General features: G+C 37.0%; 1 pseudogene; it reads right to left on the bottom strand.

Moving 5' to 3' along the window:
• Nucleotides 1-717: 717 nt before the first annotated feature.
• Nucleotides 718-21,829, bottom strand: LOC117724028 (vomeronasal type-2 receptor 116-like; annotated as a pseudogene).
• Nucleotides 21,830-22,069: the final 240 nt, after the last annotated feature.

Here is a 22,069-nt window from a genome sequence, read left to right as displayed (position 1 = left end):
AAGATATTCTAAAATCCAGCACTTTTGTGATGACCATCAAAATATGCATTACTGTCACTGTGCTTCACACTCTGCTGACATTCACCCTTGTTTCCCTTTTCAAATCAGTGCCTTTTATTGCATCAGGAGTCTATGATATTCCAAATTTTAATAGAGGCAATTTACTATTTAAGTGATGTTTTAGTTTCTATCACTGTAACAAACACTATGATCAAAAGAAACATGTAAGAAAGGTGTTTATTTACTTATATACCTTTGTAACAGTATTTTGAATGAAGCCAATGTATGAAATTGGATGTAGGCACACCAAGAAAGCAAATGGAATAATGCTAATTATTGGCTTCATGTCTATGTCGTCTACAGTCCTCTTTCTTATAGCTCTTAGAACAACTTTCCTAGAGTTGGCACTGTCCATAGTCAGTAGGATCACCTTATATTAATTATTAATTAAGTACATGCTTGCACACAAAACTACAGGTAAAAATGATAGTAGCCATTCCTCAATTGAAATTCCTGGCTCTCAATATCTTTAGGTTTGTGTACTTATGAATGAAACCATTTTCCATTAAACTTTAGTAATTGGTATGACAATGGACAGTGCTGTCCTGTTTGTAAGTTCAGATTTATATATTACTCAAAATTTTTATAAATACTACTTTGTTAAGACAAAAGAAAAGATATGTTGAATATCATCTAAAATTTTATACTATTAAAGTTTCAATAATGCAATTTATCTTTGTGCTTCTGTATAAAATTTGAATGAGGTCTAACTAAAATAACATAACATTTGGGGACAAAGATACACCCTAGCAACCCAGCACTAGAAGCCAAGATGGAAAAAACCTCCACAACCACCATGACCTTCCCCCTAGTGCTGTGATAGACAGGGAGAAAGGTGATCCACACACTGCAGAACACCAGCATGCTGAATGTTAGGAACTTGGCTTCATTGAATCTGTCAGGAAGGTTCCTAGCCAAGAAAGACACAGTAAAGCTCCCCAGAGCTAAGAAGCCCAAGTATCCCAGGACAAAGTGGAAATCAATGACTGAGCCTTTGTTGCAAATTATGATGGTCTTCCCATGTTCAGATTGTATATCTCTGTCAATAAAGGGAGAAGATGTTACCAACCAGATTCCACAGAGAACAAGTTGGATTAGGGTACAAATGGGAATGACCAAGTTAGGTGCCCCTGATGCCAGCATCCCTCTCATCCTTCTTCCTGGAGTAGTGAGCTTGAAAGCCATGACCACACAGCCACAGTGAAAAATACTGCAAATGTTGTCTGCTGCAGGATGCAGGTGGCCTGGTTGGGATGTACAATGAAGAGCAGTGAGCAGAGAAAACAGAAGATGAGAGAGAGATGAGCAGGATTAAGCTGAGAATGTGGTTATTGGCCTTCACAATGGGAGTGTCATTGTGCTTCATAAAAGTGACTAGTATTAGAACTGTGAGGACAGAGAAGAACAGGGCCATGCAGCTTAGAGCCATCCCCAGTGGATCTTCATAAGCCAGGAATGACACAGTCCTTCGGAAGCAGTGGGTTTGCTGTAAGTTTGAATACTTATCTTCTGGACACCTCACACACTGCTCCATATCTGCTGGTGAACAACAAACCATTATATCATATTTATGATCTTAATAATTGAGTGTTTATATTATTCAGATGATACACTCAAAGTATTTTGGTGTTGAGCATTAATTCTATTCCTTAATGCTGCAGCAAGCACTGATGTAGGGCAGTTCTGTATTAACCTATGCTTTGTGATGAAGAAAACACCATCATGGAAAATGCAGAAAAAAATACTTAGTTATTAAGCAGAAAAAAACATGTTGTTTTCTAGTGTGTTATGAATAATAACATGCATAATCTCAGATTATTTAATTTTTTAAAGCATAAACTCTCTGCTCACAGTCATGTGCTCTGTGGAAGCATAGTTCTCAATGCCAGTTGATGAACTGCAGTATAAACTTTTGGGTTTGAGGGTTGTGCCCTTTGTCTGTATATTCACATAGACACAACAATATACAATTCCTCATGCATAATATTGTTTGTATAAAGAGTATTTCCATTATTGAAGCTGTATGCCTCCCAGACCTATCCGTGTCCTCCTCATTGTGGTAAGATATTTTTCCCAACTATGCATTCCAAGCTACATGTCATGAAGTTTATGGTTACTCACATTCATCCCCTTTTCCTTATGTAAGCTGTGATTGCTGATATGCATTATCACATCTCTGGGCGTACTGTTGAAATCTTCACTCTTGCTCTAATTCTTTGACAAGAACTACTTAATCCTTTAAATCTTCCATGCTGTTCAAATGTATTTTATTAAACAACAGGTGCTACCCTAAGCATCTGGTCTTTGTCTGGGACCAAGCTGAATGATAGGAGGGAAAGGTTGTGGACTGATCATGCAGTCCAGTTACTTTGTACAAAGAATCATGTAAGATTAAACTTATGTATAGATTATGCCTAAGTTTTGTTTAAAATGGTTACCAATGTATGTCCCCTAAATGTTTTCTGCATAATATAAAATTAATAGCCATCATATTGTGAGAGAAATGTGTTGTTTGTAGAAGATAGTGCAGGTTATTTGCAGGATACAAAAGAAGTTGATACCATTCAAATGATTAAATTTGAAAGCAGAGATTTTCAGTCTATAGTTTCCATCTAGGCCATTTTGCATTTTTAATTTGGAATGAGGAGATATTAGAATTCAGCAATTTTTATCTGCATGCAAACATGTACCTGTCTCATTGGAAACCTCATTTTCTGGACACTGGACACAATCAAAACAGCAGTCTGCTGTTTGTTCCTGATGAATTTTCCTGAATCCAGCAGTGCATGTCACACTACACATGGAGGTAGGAATCTGAAGTAAGATATATATATATATATATATATCTCCATCCATATGTTTCTGTGTATGTGTGTGTTTATGTGTAATGCATGTATACATTGTATGCATAATGACCCATATATTTATTTATGGGACATTAACAGATATGGCTATATTTATTCCTCTGCTAACCAGCATCACTTATCAACTTCACGTACTTTATTATTTTCTATTACCCTGAAATGCCCTCAAAATCACACAATATTTATTACATCATTTAATATTATATATGTAACATTTAGGTTGTAACAATTTAATTTTTTTCTTTCTAAACTTATCAATCCAAAAGGAATGTTTATGTGGCATCAGTTTCTCTTGCAAGATTTATAAATTAAAAAATGAGGACGTTGAGTTATGTGGAGAGAGAAGGTAGGATAAATCAAGAAAGAATTGTCTGATGAATATCAACAAAGCATGTCACATAAAACTCTCATAAATATAATGAAGTTTTTCTAAGTTGAAAAGAAAACCTTGAATCTGGAGAAATATTTCTGTTAATAAATAGATGTTTTATTTCTTTAGGGTATAAAGATGTTCACACAGAAACAAATATTTCATGGTTTATATATAGCTACAAAATTTTAATTATATATTACTTTAAATTTAATAAATGTATTTCTGTAGTGTGGGGGTAGATAGAAATGAAGGTACAATTGAACATGGAATCTAGAGGCCTGTGATTCCTATGACCTAGTTTTACATGAAGATGTAAGTTATTGCATTTTGATGCTGGTTACTGAGGTTGGGCCTTTGGCAAGAACAGCAATTGGTATTAACTACAGAGCTACAACTTCAATGCCTCATTTTTTAAAATTTAGATATCCTGAAAAAAATAAAATTATTCTATAACCACCGATGTTCCTCCTGTGGCCCACTCCAAGTCTTCAGATATTTGAAGTTGTTGGCTCTGTAGGAAACAAGAAAAATAGCTTCCTATTTTGACTTTTAGTCCAAGGCCTTGTGGAAAATTCCAAATGTTGAAAATGTCATACTCTGCATATTTATTTTTCCTATGATTCATGTTCACCAGGTCACCAACAGGGTTAGTAAATACTCTAGTCTTCAGCATGGAAGCCACCTAAATGAGATGCATCATCAGTTGATTACATGTATATATCGATTAAGGAAAAGTAAAATTGAAAATGTCCCATAATTTTTAATTTTTTTTCAGAAAAGACACCTATATTAAAGTAATCCCATGTACTTATATATAACTCATGGGTGATTAAAAATTCATATACTTCATTTTAATGTTCCGAGACAAAAAGTGTTAAAATAAATGTTTTCCAAATAACAATTAACATGGTGTGAGTGTGTGTAGATGTATGTATATGTTTGTTCTTGCATGTGTGTGTGTGTGTGTGTGTGTGTGCGCGCACATGTTTGTCAAGAATAAGTTTTAAAATTGAATCCATGTATGTGAGAATGAGTAGGAAGTCTGAATATCTGAAAGTTGTGGAAACAAAGGATGGTATTGTGTCATTCATGTACATACAGTTTTCATATATGAAATAAAATAAACTTATTAAAATGTGCCATCTTTCTTATTTAGGTTTTTATAAATAATTGTTACTTTAAATGAATATTAATCACAGAAAATGTCCAATTATTGAGAAAATTATTCATGAGAAAATTATTTTAGGCTAGTTATCACTTAATGCTTCTATGATAAAACTCTTGACTCCTTTTTTAAATATTGAACTCATTTGATAAAGTGCTGAGACACATTTTCACAAACTCATTGACATTCATAGAAAAAATATTGTCTCTTATCATAAGTCATCCTTGTGCATGTTATATATCTATGTAAAAGACTCATTAGGTAGTTTTATAGTATAAAAATCTTTTATTGCAAGAATAATCTCTATCAAATTTATGTGAGTTTCTCAAGGGCCATTTAAAAGATCACATTGATATATATATAAGCATAATGCAAGAAACTTTACCTGCTGACAGTTAAAGAATACTCCTTTTTATTCTGTCATTTTCTGAGATTCTACTTGTTGAAGAATGAGTTCATGGTAGGTGTGGGCCACAGCATACACAGCATTATACAAATTGTATCCTTCTTCACTCAGGACCATGTCAAATTTGTGCAGTGATAACCATTCCACTGTATTGTTGAATATATGATCCATTTTGCTATTGCTATTCTTAGAGATTGAACAATTAAAATAATTCCACTATAGCATACACTAAGAAATGTCTACTGGGTACATGGAAGGGTTCATTGTTTGCATAAAATTCCTTAATTTAGCAATTTCACTGTGATGGTGTTCAAAAGTGACTGTCCCATGAAAGAAATCAAGGCTGAAATCTTTTTCATTTGTGATGACATCCCATTATGCGGTTGTGATCCAGATTCTCTGTGCACCTAAATATCTCCATTTTTCTAAAGCTGACTTCTAGGGTAGAGTTACTTTCTACTATAAATTATAACAACCTTGGCTGATGATGCCATAATTTGTTTATCATATATCTTAGCATTTGTCATGTATATCTGCATGTTTTCTGGGATCATATTCACAAAAGCTAAACAGATCCCATATCTTTGCATTTCTTCTCTCAAGTTTGAGAGAAACTGAATACCCTGGTCATCATTTGAGATGATGAGTCCAATCCAAGTCCATCTAAAATAAAGCATCAAGGAGACCATGCCATGGGACAAATATGTGTCCTTGGTGGCTATCTGATAGACATAGGTAAATTGGTCATGGTCACTCAGGTTAGGATTAAATAATCCAAAGAAAATCTAAAAGATATAGAAGAGAGAATGAAACATCCACATGAGGAATATGATCTTAAGGATGTTTGGACTTAACATTATTCACCTTTCAAAACTCCCATTAAGGATAGTAAAATTATTCTATAAATAGCATGTATTATTCCTTTTGTATTCTAGACTATTCTTGTCAAGTCTGAGAATTCTAGAAAAGTGTTTTTGCATATTTTCACAGTGCATCTATGATCTGATTTTAAACCCTTTATAATATGTGTATAACAGCACACACACAAACACATGCTGACCAAAGTTTCTCCCTAGGCACCTATGAATGGAATGAACATTGTTAACTCATCAAGTGTCACACATTCTCACCTTCAATTTTCTAGAATTTATTGCCAGTTTTAAGGATGTCATCCATGATGGTCCTGTAAGTTGTATTTTACATCTTGTCCACATTCTACAGTTATAATTAATAAATTTAAAATTAAAATTACTGTTTTGTGTTGAATATTTTTTATCCAGATGTCCAAAGGTATCTTCACACATGCCAACAATGCGGGGGAATATCAAAGTCATGTTGGGTAAAAGATAAGGATTCTTGTTGATCTCATCAGTAGCAAAAAACATTACAAAAAAACTTTCATATCTTCTTGCTAGTATTGTACAAGAAGGCATAGAGATGATGAAAGAGGATGTACAAAATATGAAATTTTCTGCTCAATTGGAGTAATCTTTGTACTAAGAGCAATGCTAAGTTATTGTATAAGTGCTACTTTTTCTTAAATAAGCCTCAGAAATTAGATATTTTTGGTGTTGAATATATTTTAAATATTCCCCTGAGTATGTTACTCTAGTATGCTACTTTTTATATTCATGAAAATCCATAAAGACCTTGTTTTATCTCTGAATGCCATTCCTGAACTAGTGTCAGGAGCTGACAAGGAGAGCTAAAAACTAGCAGGTGATCTTCCTGAAATGGGTCTGCCTTAGATTTAAAAAAAAAAACTCTATGATAGATTTTCTCTTGTAGGCAAGTCCCAGGGAACATTTATTTTAGGAGTGATTTCTGCTATCTATATGCTTTCCTTTTGTTATTAAATATATATGACAACCACTGGGTATTAGCCCATTCTGTTTAGCAGATCTCTGCCGATGAAGATATAACGTTTTGTAGTGATGCTATATTGATAAATCAATGATTTCTTAATCCTTAATGTTGATCCTAAAGGAGTTCCTAAAAATATAGTATCTTTAGTTCTTTTGTAATACAACGCTATTAAATTGTTTCTAGTAGTCAAACTTCAGAGAACTCTGCCAGTCTTTTGTGTCATGAGTTTATTGCTTTTGAGATAGCAAGCAAACACTACTTCTCAGAGCACATTCCAAGAGTTTGTAAAACCATTAACCAAAGGTCTTAAAAAGGGAACTAATGATTTACTATAAGTGCTAGGACACAAAATAAAATATTGACTGGCTTTATCCTTACAAAACTTAACTAATTACTCACTCATAGATGTTTTCATTTCTAACTCTACATGAACCTGGTGATTTGTGACGAATGATGAATGGTTAGCCACGTAATTACTCCTAATGGATATGCCTGTAAACATTGTCTGTTGTAAACTTCCTTTTTGATTTCTGATTTGAATTTATATGTAAAGCTGTGGTGAACTAGTTACTGTGTGATCATGTATTGTGAAAGATGTATGACTGCTGAGGCAAAGAGAAGAAACAACTGAGCTAAGGATACCTTTTAGACAGAACACCTTTTATACAGAACTTTTTAGACAGAACTCAGGAGAACACTTTTAGATAGGACTGAACTCAAGAAGAACTTAGATGTAAGGCATAGAATGAGGAGTAGTGATAACGAGAGTAAAGGCATTATTGTGATATCAGAGCTTGAGTAGAAACCAAGACTAGGAGGAGAACGCACCATGAAATAACTTAGAAATTATAAGGCAGACAGGGCAGTGGTGGTGCATGCCTTTAATCCTAGCACTTGGGAGTCAGAGGCAGGTGGATTCCTGAGTTCAAGGCAAGCATGGTCTACAGAGTGAGTTCCAGGACAGCCAGGGCTATAAAGAGAAACCCTGTCTCCAAAAACAAAAAGAAAAGAAAACAAAAAAATACCCAAAACAACAATAAGAAAAAAGAAATTATAAGGCAACTGAAAAAAAACTTAGCAAGAAATGTGCAGAATCGAGAGAGAAATCAGAAAAAAAAGAAGCTGCAGAGAGAACAGAAAGAGCCGCAAGCTTATTCTTACCACGGGACAAAACAGTTATTTCCTTAATAGCCAGGCAGGCATAGTCTTATTAAAGAGAACAACATTTTTTTTTAAATATAGACTTGGGTTTAATTCATTTAGCAATAAAAGGGTAGAAGGTTTCCTTTTCATTATGCAATAAAGATTGAAAATAATTGTTTAATCCAGATTAGGTGAGTTCTTTCTGTTGTGGTATTGATTTTTTGTTGTTGTTGTTTTTGTTTTTTTATCCAAATGCATATATAAGTATGAGTGTGTGTATGTATGTAGTTATGAGAGTGTATATAAGCTGGATCCAGTTGGCTTGAATGGAAATGTATAAATGTGATGTGTGAATATGTATATGAATTTATATGAGTTTATGCTCATTTGCTTACATAATTTTTTTCCTTTTGGGAGGGTGATTATTTTCTTCAGGTTCAATAGAAGTTTATTGCTCCAAACTTTTCCCTAGCTTGACAAGTGAGAGGCATCTCATAAAAGGGAAAAGGCTTTAGTAATTAATCCTTTACTTACTATCCTGCTCTTTTACAATGAGGTGCTAAATGCCAGAAACTGCACTTTCTGAACCCAGAGGAACACAGAATGTGGGCCAGCTACTGAAGCAAAGTGACTTGGACTAAAGATAGGTAAAAGTTTTATTATTATACAGCAACCATAAGCATCATGCAAGACCAAATCTTATCCCTCCAAATTTTTGTCTGCCTCTGCTGCCACATGAAGAACCAAACAAGAAAGAAGAACAGATAGGATTGGCCCCCAGCAAACTAGATTTCAATCCTAGGAAGTAAGACTGCTATACAATAGTCTTAGAATTTGAATTCCATAGAAACATAAAAAACAAAATGAACCATGTGTAAAATCCATAACACATGCTCCTTTTTGCTGATTGAGAAAAATTCCTTACTAACTCTATATCCGATCAAGGGCTAATATCCAAAATATTTAAAGAATTCAAAAATAGTTCCAACCAAGAAACCAAACAACCCAATCAAAAAATGTGGTCTAAAATACAACATTAAACAGAGAATACTAAACAGAGAATTCACAAGAGAGGAATCTCAAATGGCCAAGAATCACTTAAAGAAATGTTCAAAGTCCTTAGTGATCAGGAAAATGCAAATCAAAACAACCCTGAGATTCCACCTTACACTAATCAGAATGGCTAAGACCAAACCTCAGGTGACACCACCTGTCATTGAGGATGTGGAGAAAGAGAAACAGTCCTCCATAGCTGGTGTGATTGCAAACTAGTACAACCACTTGGGAAATAAATCTGCAAGTTCCTCAAATAATTAGAAATAGATCTACCTGAAGACCCAGCTATACCACACTTGGGCATATACCCAAAAGATGCTCCGCCAAAACAGAAGGGCACATGTTCCACTATGTTCATAGCAGCCTTATTTATAATATCAAGAAGCCAGAAAAAAACTCAGATGTCCCACAACAGAAGAATGGATACAGAAAATGTAGTTCATTTACACAATGGTATACTAATCCTATATTAAGAATGAGGACATCATGAGTTTTGCAGGCAAATGAATGGAACTAGAAAATGTTATCCTGAGTGAGGTAATTCAGTCTCTAAAGGACATGCATGGTGTGTACTCGCTAATAAGTGGATATTAGCCAAAAAAGTAAAGAATACCCAGTACACAATCCACAGAACTCAAAAAGGTTATCAAGCTGAAGGGCCCAAGTGAGAATTGAATGCCTCTTTTCTACTTGGGAAGGAGAAGAAAGCAATGACTGGGGGGGGGGGAGGGAGGGAGGGAGGGAGGGATAAACAGAGAGAAGGAGGGGCCTGTGTCAAAATGTGGACAGGGAGGGGAAGAGGGGATAATGATCAGGTAGATGTAGGGAACAGGAGTGAAGCACTGAGGGCCATCAGAAAGAATGAAAACAGGCAACCTTGGTAGATAGGAGGTAGGGGGACTCTTTAGAATGTACAAGAGACCTGGGCGGTGAGAGGCATTCAGGACTCAAAGGCAGGGACCCTAGATGAAATGCCCTACAGTGGGGAGAGGGAACTTGTAGAGCCCATCTCCAGTAGAAAGACAGGACATCAAGTAGAAGGATGGGGTTGCTATCCCACAGTCAAAAAACTCTGAATCAGTATTGTTCCTGTTTGTAAGAACTGCAGGGACAAAAATGGAGAAGAGCCTGAGGAAAAGGAGGTCCAGTGACAGGTCCAAATTGGGATCCATCCCAAAGTGAGGCTTTACACTGTTACTGATACTGTGGCATGCTCACAAAAAGGGGCCTATCATGACTGCCTTCTATAAGACCCAACAAGTAGCTGAAAGAGTCAGATGCAAATTTTTACTCCCAACTTATGGACAGAAACTGCTGGCCCCTATGGTTGAATTAGGTAGAAGCTGAAAGAAGCTGAGGAGGGGGATGACCCTATAAGACCAGCAGTCTCAACTAACCTGGATTTCCAAGATCTCTCAGACACTAGGCCATCCATCAACCAGGTACCATACACCAGTGGATATGAGGCCCCCAACACATACAGCAAAGGACTGCAGGGTCTGAACTCATTCAAAAAAGATTCACCTAACCCTCAAGAGACTGGAGGCTCAAGAGAGTGGGAAGGTCTAGTTGAGTTGGTGTCAGGGTTGGGGACATCACCCTGGAGATGGGGGTAGTAGGTATGAAATGTGGAACAGTCAGAGGGTGAGCTTTGAGGGGGACAAAGTCTGAACTGTTTAAAAAAAGATTAACTAAAATAAAAATAAAAAGAGAGTTCACTGTCAACCCTAGGACCTAGTTTAATCTCCAGTGTCAACATGGTGCGAGGAGAGAACTGAATGCTGCCAGTCTATGCACACACACACACACACACACACACACACACAGAGAGAGAGAGAGAGAGAGAGAGAGAGAGAGAGAGAGAGAGAGAGAGAGAGAGAGAGAGAGAGAGAGAGAGAGACAGAGAGACAGAGAGAGACAGAGATTTAAATTTTAAATAAACATATGAAACTTGAATGACATCAAATTACTATTTCTATAACTTTCTATTGATTTGAGTTTCCCTTCTATATTAAAGAATTTAATCTCCAGGCAGTGGTGGTGCACGCCTTTAATCCCAGCACTTGGGAGGCAGAGGCAGGCAGATTTCTGAGTTTGAGGCCAGTCTGGTTTACATAGTGAGTTCCAGGACAGCCAGGACTACACAGAGAAACACTGTCTCAAACAAAACAAAACAAAACAGAACAAAACACAAAACAATATAAAACAAAACAATATAAAACAAAAAAGAAACAAAACAATATAAAACAAAAAAGAATTTAATCAACAAGTAATATTGCATAGTGATATACAAACAAGTTTTTATTTAAAACAAATTTTTGGAATCAAATATCTTTATCACATTGAGTATTTTAAGAATCAAATAACACATTAAGATATTTCATGTTTCTTTTTATATTCATATCCCTTAGTACCCTAAAATATCATTAACACATATTGAATAATATTTGTAACACAGGATTCTGTTTCTAATGCTTAAGTACAAAATATTCTTTGGAAATAAAACACAGTAAAAGAGCATGAAACACTAAATGTGAATCATAAATTAATATATTCAAAAGCCATTATATGATTCCACCTGACATTTAATGTGAGTACTCAAAATGCATTATATAACTGCATAACTTCTCTAACAATCAGTTTACTTAAAAAAACATTATCTATGTTTTTATAAGCAAATTTTACAAATCTCAATATAGAAAAAAACTTTTTGAAGTTAAACATTAAGAAAATGCTAATTTCATGCACAGTGAGAAAAATTATCAATATTTCCATGATGTTTATAAAGTATGCTTTTCATATTTTTCAAATGTTAATGTTCATCAAACATGATAATTATTTTATTTTTTTTTATTTTTTATTAGATCTTTCATTTACACTTCAGATACCATCCCGTTTCCCCATTCCCCCCCCCCTTAGAAAACCCCTATCCCATGCCCCCTTTTCATTTTGCATTTATACATTTTTTTAAGAAATGTTAATCATAGGCTTTATAAGTTTGGTATTGTTCAATCAGAGGTGTAACCCACTACCCAACCTAGATATATCAACTATCTTTGACTGGTGGAGATACATGAACATCTGCTTCCCTGTCTCCCCCCTCTATCTCTCTTTCATCACCTAGCTTCTCCTCTCCTTCTTCTTCTCCTCTTCTTACTCCTTTTCTTCCTCTCAGCACTCCTCCCACCTTAGCTCCTCCTACACATCACCCTTCCTGTTAAAAGGAAACTTTTCTCTCAAAATACAATTAGAGCATAATTATGCCTATTTGTATCAGTGAGGTACAAGATAGTCCTAATACCCAGTCCATCCTTTTGTTGACTAACCAGCACCTCTGTCATCTATCCTAACTAAAACACTTAGTTCTGAACCTGGCTTTTTCCTTGGCTTTAGGATGAATGTCAGCTGATGACCATACACTCAGATCTTTTCTCTCAAAGTAAATAGCTATAAGTTTTCAACCCCATCAGAAATCCAGAATGACTGAGTTGACTATAATTGTGGGAAGCACAAAGCATAGCTTCTAAAACTTAGCCAATTTATAGAGACCTCTGAACACCTGGACACTCGCTCTACTTCAAAACGTTGGAGCATCTGTTCTTCTGCCTTCTGGCCCAGGATCATCTGACAGACCTTAGTGCTGCAGAATTATTAAGGGCTGATTACTCTGTCTAGGCAGATATAATCAGTCGACTATTCTGCAAGTGTGTCCTTTTCTGGACAGTAATTTGTCTGTAGAAGGAAAGTGGCAATTCTTGCCTAGTGGCTGTCTCACCACAACTGGAGTAACTCCAAGGATGCTCAATTTCTTCTTAGAATTTAACATAGGAAGCTGTCCGGAGCAGACAGGTCTCTAATGAAAATGAACATTAATACTGAAATGTTTGTCATGTCAATTCTAAGGATTTCTGATGTTTTGAAAACCAGCTATCCATGTAAGGTAATCTGGACTGTTGCCTGTTAACTCCACTCAGCTATTTCTAAATAAAACATAGAGAACACCCTTATAATAAACTCCAAGTCATGAATTTGCTATAGTCCCTTAACTCACAGGCTGACCATCTCAAATCAGTTAAAAAAGTTAAAGAAGGACTGGGTCTAAGCTTTGTATTCCCAAGTGTGTTATACTGGTACAATGCCTATGAGAGTAACAATATTCATCTCACTCTTATATCACTAAGAAGCTCATGCCAATGAAAACCTTAAAATTTGTAAACAAAGTAAATTGGTGCCATTTAAGAATTTATATCTTCATCTTGATATTAATTATACAGATTTCTACTAATAGGTTATGGCTATGCAATAAACCCTAGCTAATCCTCTCTATTCTGACAAAACCACTACTTTTCCCTAGGGAGACAGCCCAACATTTACCACCTTAGTCCCCATGCCCAGGGAATAGGGGCGCTGACTCATCATTAGCTTCTTCAAGCTGATTATGGGCGTTGAGATATTAGAAGAGGAGTGGGGGGGGGAGAGCAAGTTGACAATCCTCTGATGCTGTGTCTTCGCTGCCTCCAGATGGAATTCCCGGACCTCAGAGGTTTGAGCAGGTCTGCCCAGCTTGCTTGTTGAGTAGATACACCAAGGCTGATCATTCTGCAATATACAATTCTCAAAACAAATTTTAGTATCAAGATAGTTTTTTTTTTTAAAGAGGGCTGACATTTTATTAAGAATGTTGGTTCTAACTGCTTTTCTATTTTTCCCCTCTTTTATTGGATATAATATTTACATTTCAAATTTTATCCCCTTACCATATTTCCCCCACCACCCAGGAACCCCTTATCCCATCCCCCCTCCTCCTGCCTCTATGAAGGTGTTACCCACCTACCCCCAGCCTCCCTCCCCACCCTCAGATTCCCCCCCCCCTCAGTGCTCAGCCTTCAGGGTACCAATGATCTTGTCTCCCACCTATGCCCAACAGGGCCATCCTCCCCTACATATACAGCTGGAGTCATGTGTCTCTCCCTATGTGCACCTGGGCTGGTGGTTTAGACCCTGGGGAGCTCTGGCTGGTTGGTATTCTTGCTCTCCTCACAGGGCCACCAGCCCGTATGGTTCACGGTTCCCTCAATTTACTCTCTAACTCCTCCATTGGGAACTTTGATCAGATTAATGGATAGCTGTGGGTATCTGTCTCTGGGTATGTCCAACTCTGGGAGACCTCTAAGGAGACAGCCTTATCAGGCTGCTGTCAGCTTTCCCATCCTGACATCCCTATCAGCGTCTATTTTTGGTGACTGCCTATAGAATGAATACCCAGACACAATGGTCTCCCTACAACCCCCCCTTATGATTCTGACCCACACTTTGTCTCCATATTTGCTCCCTTGGTTATTTAGTTACTCCTTCTAAGAAAGACCTAGGCATCCTCACTTGTTCTTTCTTCTTCATGAGCTTCGTGTCTTCTGGTAGTTGAATCTTTGTTGTTTCAAACTTTTGGGCTAATCTCCGCTTATCAGTGAGTAAATACCATGTGTGTTCTTTTGTGATTGGGTTACCTCACTCAGGATGATATTTTCTAGATCCATCCATTTACCTAAGAATTTCTCGAATTCATTATTTTTAATAGCTGAGTAATATTCCATTGTGTAAATGTACCACATTTTTTGTATCCATTCCTCTGTTGAAGGGCATCTGGGTTCTTTCCAGCTTCTGGCTATTATAAATAGGGCTGCTATGAACATAGTGGAGCATATGTCTTTGTTATTTGTTGAGGCATTTTCTGGGTATATACCCAGAAGTGGTATAGCTGGGTCCTCAGGTAGTGCTATGTCCAATTTTCTGAGGAACTGCCAGACTGACTTCCAAAGTGGTTGTACCAGCTTGCAACCCCACCAACAATGCAGGAGTGTTCCTCTTTCTTCACATCCTAGCCAGCATCTACTATCACCTGAGTTTTTGATCTTAGCCATTCTGACTGGTGTGAGGTGGTATCTCAGTGTTGTTTTGATTTGCATTTCCCTGATGACTAAGGATGTTGAGCATTTCTTAAGGTGCTTCCCGGCCATTCGAGTTTCCTCAGTTGAGAATTCTTTGTTTAGCTCTGTACCCCATTTTTTAATGGGGTTATTTTGTTGTTTGGCGTCTAATTTCTTGAGTTCTTTGTAAATATTAGATATTAGCCCCCTATCAGATGTAGGATTGGTAATGATCTTTTCCCAATCTGTTGGTTGCCGTTTTGTCTTGTTGACAGTGTCCTTTGCCTTACAGAAGCTTTGCAATTTGATGAGGTCCCATTTGTCGATTCTTGATCTTAGAGCATAAGCCATTGGTGTTCTGTTCAGGAACTTTTCCCCTGTGCCTAGGTATTCGAGGGTCTTCCCCAACTTCTCTTCAAATATTTTCAGTGTACCTGGCTTTATGTGAAGGTCCTTTATCCACTTGGAGTTGAGCTTTGTGCAAGGAGATAAGGATGGATTAATTTGCATTCTTCTACATGTTGACCTCCAGTTGAGCCAGCACCACTTGTTGAAAATGCTGTCCTTTTTCCACTGGATGAATTTAGCTCCCTTGTCAAATATCAAGTGACCATAGGTATGCGGGTTCATTTCTGGGTCTTCAATTCTGTTCCATTGATCGTCCTTTCTGTCTCTGTACCAATACCAGGCAGTTTTTATCACTACTGCTCTGTAGTACAGTTTGAGGTCCGGAATGGTGATTCCCCCAGAGGTTCTTTTATTGTTGAGAATAGTTCTCGCTATCCTAGGTTTTTTGTTATCCCAAATGAATTTGTAAATTGCTCTTTCTATCTCTATGAAGAATTGATTTGGAATTTTGATGGGTATTGCATTGAATCTGTAGATTGCTTTTGGCAGGATAGCCATTTTTACTAAATTAATCTTGCCAATCCAGGAGCATGGGAGATCTTTCCATCTTCTGAGATGTTCTTCAATTTCTTTCTTGAGAGACTTGAAGTTCTTGTCATACAGATCTTTCACTTGCTTTGTTAGATTCACTCCAAGATAATTTATTTTATTCGTGGCTATTGTGAAGGGTGTCATTTCCCTGATTTCTTTCTCTGCCTGTTTATCCTTTGAGTAGAGGAAGGCTACTGATTTGTTTGAGTTGATTTTATATCCAGCCACATTGCTAAAGTTGTTTATCAGGTTTAGGAGTTCTCTGGTGGAAGTTTTAGGTTCACTTAAGTATACTATCATGTCATCTGCAAATAGTGAAATTTTGACTTCTTCCTTTCCTATCTGTATCCCTTTGACTTCCTTTTGTTGTCTAATTGCTCTAGCTAAGACTTCCAGTACTATATTGAATAGGTAAGGTGAGAGTGGGCAGCCTTGCCTAGTCCCTGATCTTAGTGGGATTGCTTCAAGTTTCTCTCCATTTAGTTTGATGTTGGCTACTGGCTTGCTGTATATTGCTTTTACTATGTTTAGATATGGGCCTTGTATTCCTGATCTTTCCAAGACTTTTAACATGAAGGGATGTTGAATTTTGTCAAATGCTTTCTCAGCATCTAGTGATATGACCATGTGGTTTTTCTCTCTGAGTTTATTTATGTAGTGGATTACATTGATGGATTTCCGAATATTGAACCATCCCTGCATTCCTGGGATAAAGCCTACTTGATCTTGATGGATAATTGTTTTGATGTGTTGTTGGATTCGGTTTGCGAGAATTTTATTGAGTATTTTTGCATCAATATTCATAAGAGAGATTGGTCTGTAGTTCTCTTTCTTTGTTGGGTCTTTCTGTGGTTTAGGTATGAGTGTAATGGTAGCTTCATAGAACGAATTTGGTAGTGTTCCTTCTGTTTCTATTCGATGGAATAGCTTGAAGAGCATTGGTATCAGGTCTTCCTTGAAGGTCTGAAAGAATTCTGCACTGAAACCATCTGGCCCCGGACATTTTGTGGTGGGAAGATTTTTAATGACTGTGTCTATTTCTTTAGGCATTATGCGACTGTTTAGATGGTTTATCTGCTCCTCGTTTAACTTTGGTACCTGGTATCTATCTAGAAAATTGTCCATTTCCTCCAGATTTTCCAATTTTGTTGAGTATAGGCCTTTGTAGTAGGATCTGATAATTTTTTTAATTTCCTCTGTTTCTGTTGTTATGTCTCCCTTTTCAGTTCTGATTTTATTAATTTGAATGCTGTCTCTGTGCCCTTTGGTTAGTCTGGCTAAGGGTTTGTCTATCTTGTTGATTTTCTCAAAGAACCAGCTCCTGGTTTTGTTGATATTTTGTATAGTTCTTTTTGTTTCGACTTGGTTGATTTCAGCCCTGAGTTTGACTATTTCCTGCCGTCTACTCCTCTTGGGTATACTAGCTTCTTTTTGTTCTAATGCTTTCAGGTTTGCTGTCAAGTTGTTGATGTATGCTCTTTCCACTTTCTTTTTGTGAGCACTTAGAGCTATGATTTTTCCTCTTAGTACTGCTTTCAATGAGTCCCACATGTTTTGATATGATGTGTCCTCATTTTCATCTAAATCTAAAAAGTCTTTAATTTCTTTCTTAATTTCTTCCTTGACCAAGTTATCATTGAGTAGAGCACTGTTCAGTTGCCAAGTGTATGTCAGTTTTCTGATGTTTTTGTCCATGTCAAAGACAAGTCTTAATCCATGGTGGTCTGATAAGGTGCTGGGGATTATTTCAATCTTTTTGTATCTGTTGAGGCCTGTTTTGTGACCAATTATATGGTCTATTTTCGAGAAGGTACCATGAGGTGCTGAGAAGAAGGTGTATTCTTTTGTTTTAGGGTGAAATGTTCTATAGATGTCAGTTAAGTCCAATTGGTTCATAACTTCTGTTAGTTTCATTGTGTCTCGATTTAGTTTCTGTTTCCATGATCTGTCCATAGCTGAGAGTGGGGTGTTGAAATCTCCCACTATTATTGTGTAGGGTGCAATGTATGCTTTAAGTTTTAGTAAAGTGTCTTTTATGTATGTGGGTGCCCTTACATTTGGGGCATAGATGTTGAGAATTGCAAGTTCCTCTTGGTACATTTTTCCTTTCATGAATATGAAGTGTCCTTCTTTATCTTTTTTGATTACTTCTGGTTGAAAACTGATTTTATTTGATATTAGAATCGCTACTCCAGCTTGTTTCTTGGGACCATTTGCTTGGTAGATTGTTTTCCAACCTTTTACTCTGAGGTAGTGTCTGTCCTTTCCACAGAGGTGCGTTTCCTGAATGCAGCAAAATGTTGGGTCCTGTTTACGTATCCAGTCTGATAGTCTATGTCTTTTTACTGGAGAATTGAGTCCATTGATATTAAGAGATATTAAGGAAAAATGAGTGTTGTTTCCTGTTATTTTTGTTATTGGCAGTGGAGATATGTTTGTGTAGCTACCTTCTTTTACGGTTTTTGGAAGATTACTTTCCTGCTTTTTCCAGGTTGTAGTTTCCCTCCTTGTGGTGGAGTTTTCCACCAATTATCCTTTGAAGTGCTGGGTTTGTGTTGAGATACTGTGTAAATTTGGATTTGTCATGGAATATTTTGGTTTCTCCATCAATAATGATTGACAGTTTTGCTGGGTATAGTAGTCTGGGCTGACATTTATGTTCTTTTAGGGTCTGTATGATATCAGTCCAGGATCTTCTGGCTTTTATGGTCTCTGGTGAGAAGTCTGGTGTAATTCTTATAGGTCTGCCTTTATATGTTACTTTGCCTTTTTCCCTTACTGCTTTTAGTATTTTTTCTTTGTTTTGTACATTTGATGTTTTGACTATTATGTGGCGGGAAGTATTTCTTTTCTGGTCTAAACTATTTGGAGTTCTGTAGGCTTCTTGTATATTTATGGACATCTCTTTCTTTAGGTTAGGGAAGTTTTCCTCTATAATTTTGTTGAGAATATTTACTGGTCCTTTAAGTTGGGAGTCTTCCCCCTCATCTATTCCTATTATCCTTAGGTTTGGCCTTCTCATTGTGTCTTGGATTTCTTGTATATTTTGGGTTAGTAGCTTTTTGTATTTTGCATTTTCTTTGACAGTTGTGTCTATGTTTTCCATGGTATCTTCTGCACATGAGATTCTCTCTTCCATCTCTTGTATTCTGTTGGTAATACTTGTATCTATGACTCCTGATCGTTTTTTAAAGTTTTCTATCTCCAGGGTGTTCTCCCTTTGTGATTTCTTTATTGTTTCTACTTCCGTTTTTAGATCCTGCATGGTTTTGTTTAATTCCTTCTCCTGTTTGGTTGCATTTTCTTGTAATTCCTTAAGGGATTTTTGTGTTTCCTCTCTAAGGGTTTCTATCTGTTCTTTGAGAGTGTTATTTATGTCTTTCTTAAAGTCCTCTATCATCATCATGAGAAGTGATTTTAATTCTGAATCCTGCTTTTCTGGTGTGATGGGGTGTTCAGGGCTTGCTATGATGGGGGAACTGGGTTCTGATGATGCCATGTAACTTTGGTTTCTGTTGCTTACGTTCTTGCGCCTGCCTTTTGCCATCTGGTTAATTCTAGTGCTACCTGTACTTCTGTCTCTGATTGAAGCCTGTCTTTCCAGTTGTCTCGCTTTTGTTTGGTCTTCTAGGAGTCCAGATATCTTTGTGGTTTTTTTTTCCAGCTGCCCTGATTACAGTGGTATCTCTAGGATGCCTCAGGATATGGTGCCTCCAAGGTAGCAGTCCAGCTAGATGTCTGCTGTTCTGGGTGCAGTGTCTCCTCTTGGATATCTCAGGGTATGTTGTCTGACACTCTGAGTTCAGTTGTTCCTCTGTGGCTCTGGGTTGAGCGGACCTTCCAGTATGTCTCAGGTGGAATCCGGGGTCCACACAACTACAGACCTGGTAGAGGTCTGGTCTGGGACTCAGACCCTGCAGGCCTCAGACCGGAGGGGGGGGCGAGCAGCAGAAGGAGCGTGCTAGTGCTGGGTATGGGTTCTATGGATCCCCCAGAATGTGTCTGGGGGACTCCTGGGTGCACTTATCCGCAGGCCTCAGACTGCAGGAGGGGCGAGCGGCGGACGGGGCGTGCTAGCGCTGGCTATGGGTTCTATGGATCCCCCAGAATGTGTCTGGGGGGCTCCTGGGTGCACTTACCCGCAGGCCTCAGACTGGAGGAGGGGCGAGCGGCGGAAGGGGCGTGCTAGCGCTGGCTATGTGTTCTATGGATCCCCCAGAATGTGTCTGGGGGGCTCCTGGGTGCACTTACCCGCAGGCCTCAGACTGGAGGAGGGGCGAGCGCGATAATTATTTTAAAATACATTTAATTTACATTTATATATCCATTTCAAAATATAAAAGGTAATATACCACAAAACAGGAATATTATTTTATAGGCCTCATTGACACATCAATTTAATGTTAGCTTTTTGTGTGAATGTTACTATGTCAACTTACTAAAAATGATATCAGACATTAGTTTTTCTAATTCTTTGCATCCTTTGATATCTGAGCATTGATATCTATTCTTTATATGAAATGTGTTTATCTGCCCCAGTATAGTCTCCCAGTACATCTGTTACTGTTTACTTCCCATCAGAAGAAAAAAACAGCAAACATGGTCAGTTAAGAATTTACAGCTAAGTTTTTTCCTTTTAAACTACAAATATGTATCAATACATTTCATATATTTGTAATTCTGATCTTTATTACTACATACAAAAGTGTCACTAATGATAAATGCTATTATTTTCCCAATGAGGTATGGGATAACATAGGATACATTAGAAATAAGATTCCTTCTGACCTGACACACAGGAATAATAATGTGAAGCAATGTATTAAAGTGTGTACAATGTACTTTGGCTAGTAAGATGAAAATGTATTCTTAAAATCCCAAAGAAGTGAAAAAGAAATAAAAGATGGGATGAGAGTCAGAGTCAGAAAAATCACAGGAAACCTCTTTGAAAGGTGAATGATTTCAACACTCCTTCCCCCATGATCTGCAGCCAACACTGATACCTCACACTTGAGATCTAAGAACTATGTAGACATATTGAGAACAGCTTCTTATTCACTAGAATAATTCTCCTATAATTTCTATAACATTATATTTATTCACCAATTAATAGAAAAATTGATCACCTATCTGATAGTGATCATGAACCTAATCTGTGACTGGGCACACGCACAAGTGGACCAAAATAGTACTCTAGTAACATAATCTGAAGCCTGGCTGGAGTTTTACATTTACAGCATCCAGAATGACAGGAGAGGCTTATTGAGAGACTATACTTAAAAGCAATGTATATGTATATTCACAAATATATATGTAATATTATGCACATAATCATGTATACTAGACACACACAAATTTCAAGGTATACATGTATGCCCAAAAGTTAGAGACCTAAATTAAATAACCTTTTCATGAAGGCCTTTAGAATACATGCTCATATTGGAATCTTTGGCAGACAATTGAAGACAGGCAGCCTCTTCATATTGAGCTTTTAAGAGTGGGGAGAATTGTGAATTCAAAACAGACCAACATACCTTGTGCAATGCCATCTTTCAACATCCGAAATACACAAGGAGGCAAAATACAGAATCCAGTCTCTTTCACTGTCCAGTTTGTGACCTGGAGACCAATGTACTAAAGCCCAAATAAACTGTAACATATTTGAAAGAATTAGAGATTGATATGATAATTAATTTTTAGTACTTCGTAATGTAATGGGACAGAATCCAACAGTTGTGTACACAGCTATGTATTTCTAATTCATGACATTGAAGCTGGAAATAAACTTAATAACTTACCTAAAATTGATAACATAATAATGACTTACCTAAAATTAATGACATAATTATAAAAATTTTCTTCTATAGGTCTCTCTTGTGGGAAAAGAACAAAACCGCAGTCACTTCTCAAATCTCCATCATTATTTTCATTATTCTTTATCTTCCAAAAGCAAAAAGATTCAGTCAAACTGCACAAGATAAGAGAAAACTTCAGGAGTGAGAAGGAAATACTGAAAGCACACAGCTTCTTCATGACTGCTAGGATCTAAGATAGAGCAGTTGTGAAATCTGTTTCTTACACAGACAAACATCAAACACACATTCACACCTATGTGTCTGTTTTAAGGCTATTGCTGTCTGAAAATCCACTTAATTATATTTTACAGTTCCTTTTGATTCACCTTGTGCGATGTTCCCTGGATACATCTGAAAAAATTTGGCCTCAAGCTCTGCATCTGAGGTCTGAAAACTTTTGATCAAAACAATTCTCAAA

This window comes from Arvicanthis niloticus, chromosome 19 (genome assembly GCF_011762505.2).
Source record: "Arvicanthis niloticus isolate mArvNil1 chromosome 19, mArvNil1.pat.X, whole genome shotgun sequence".
In the NCBI taxonomy this organism is placed as follows: domain Eukaryota; kingdom Metazoa; phylum Chordata; class Mammalia; order Rodentia; family Muridae; genus Arvicanthis; species Arvicanthis niloticus.
Note: the sequence above shows the minus strand (reverse complement) of the source record. Positions and strands in the feature narration are given on the sequence as shown.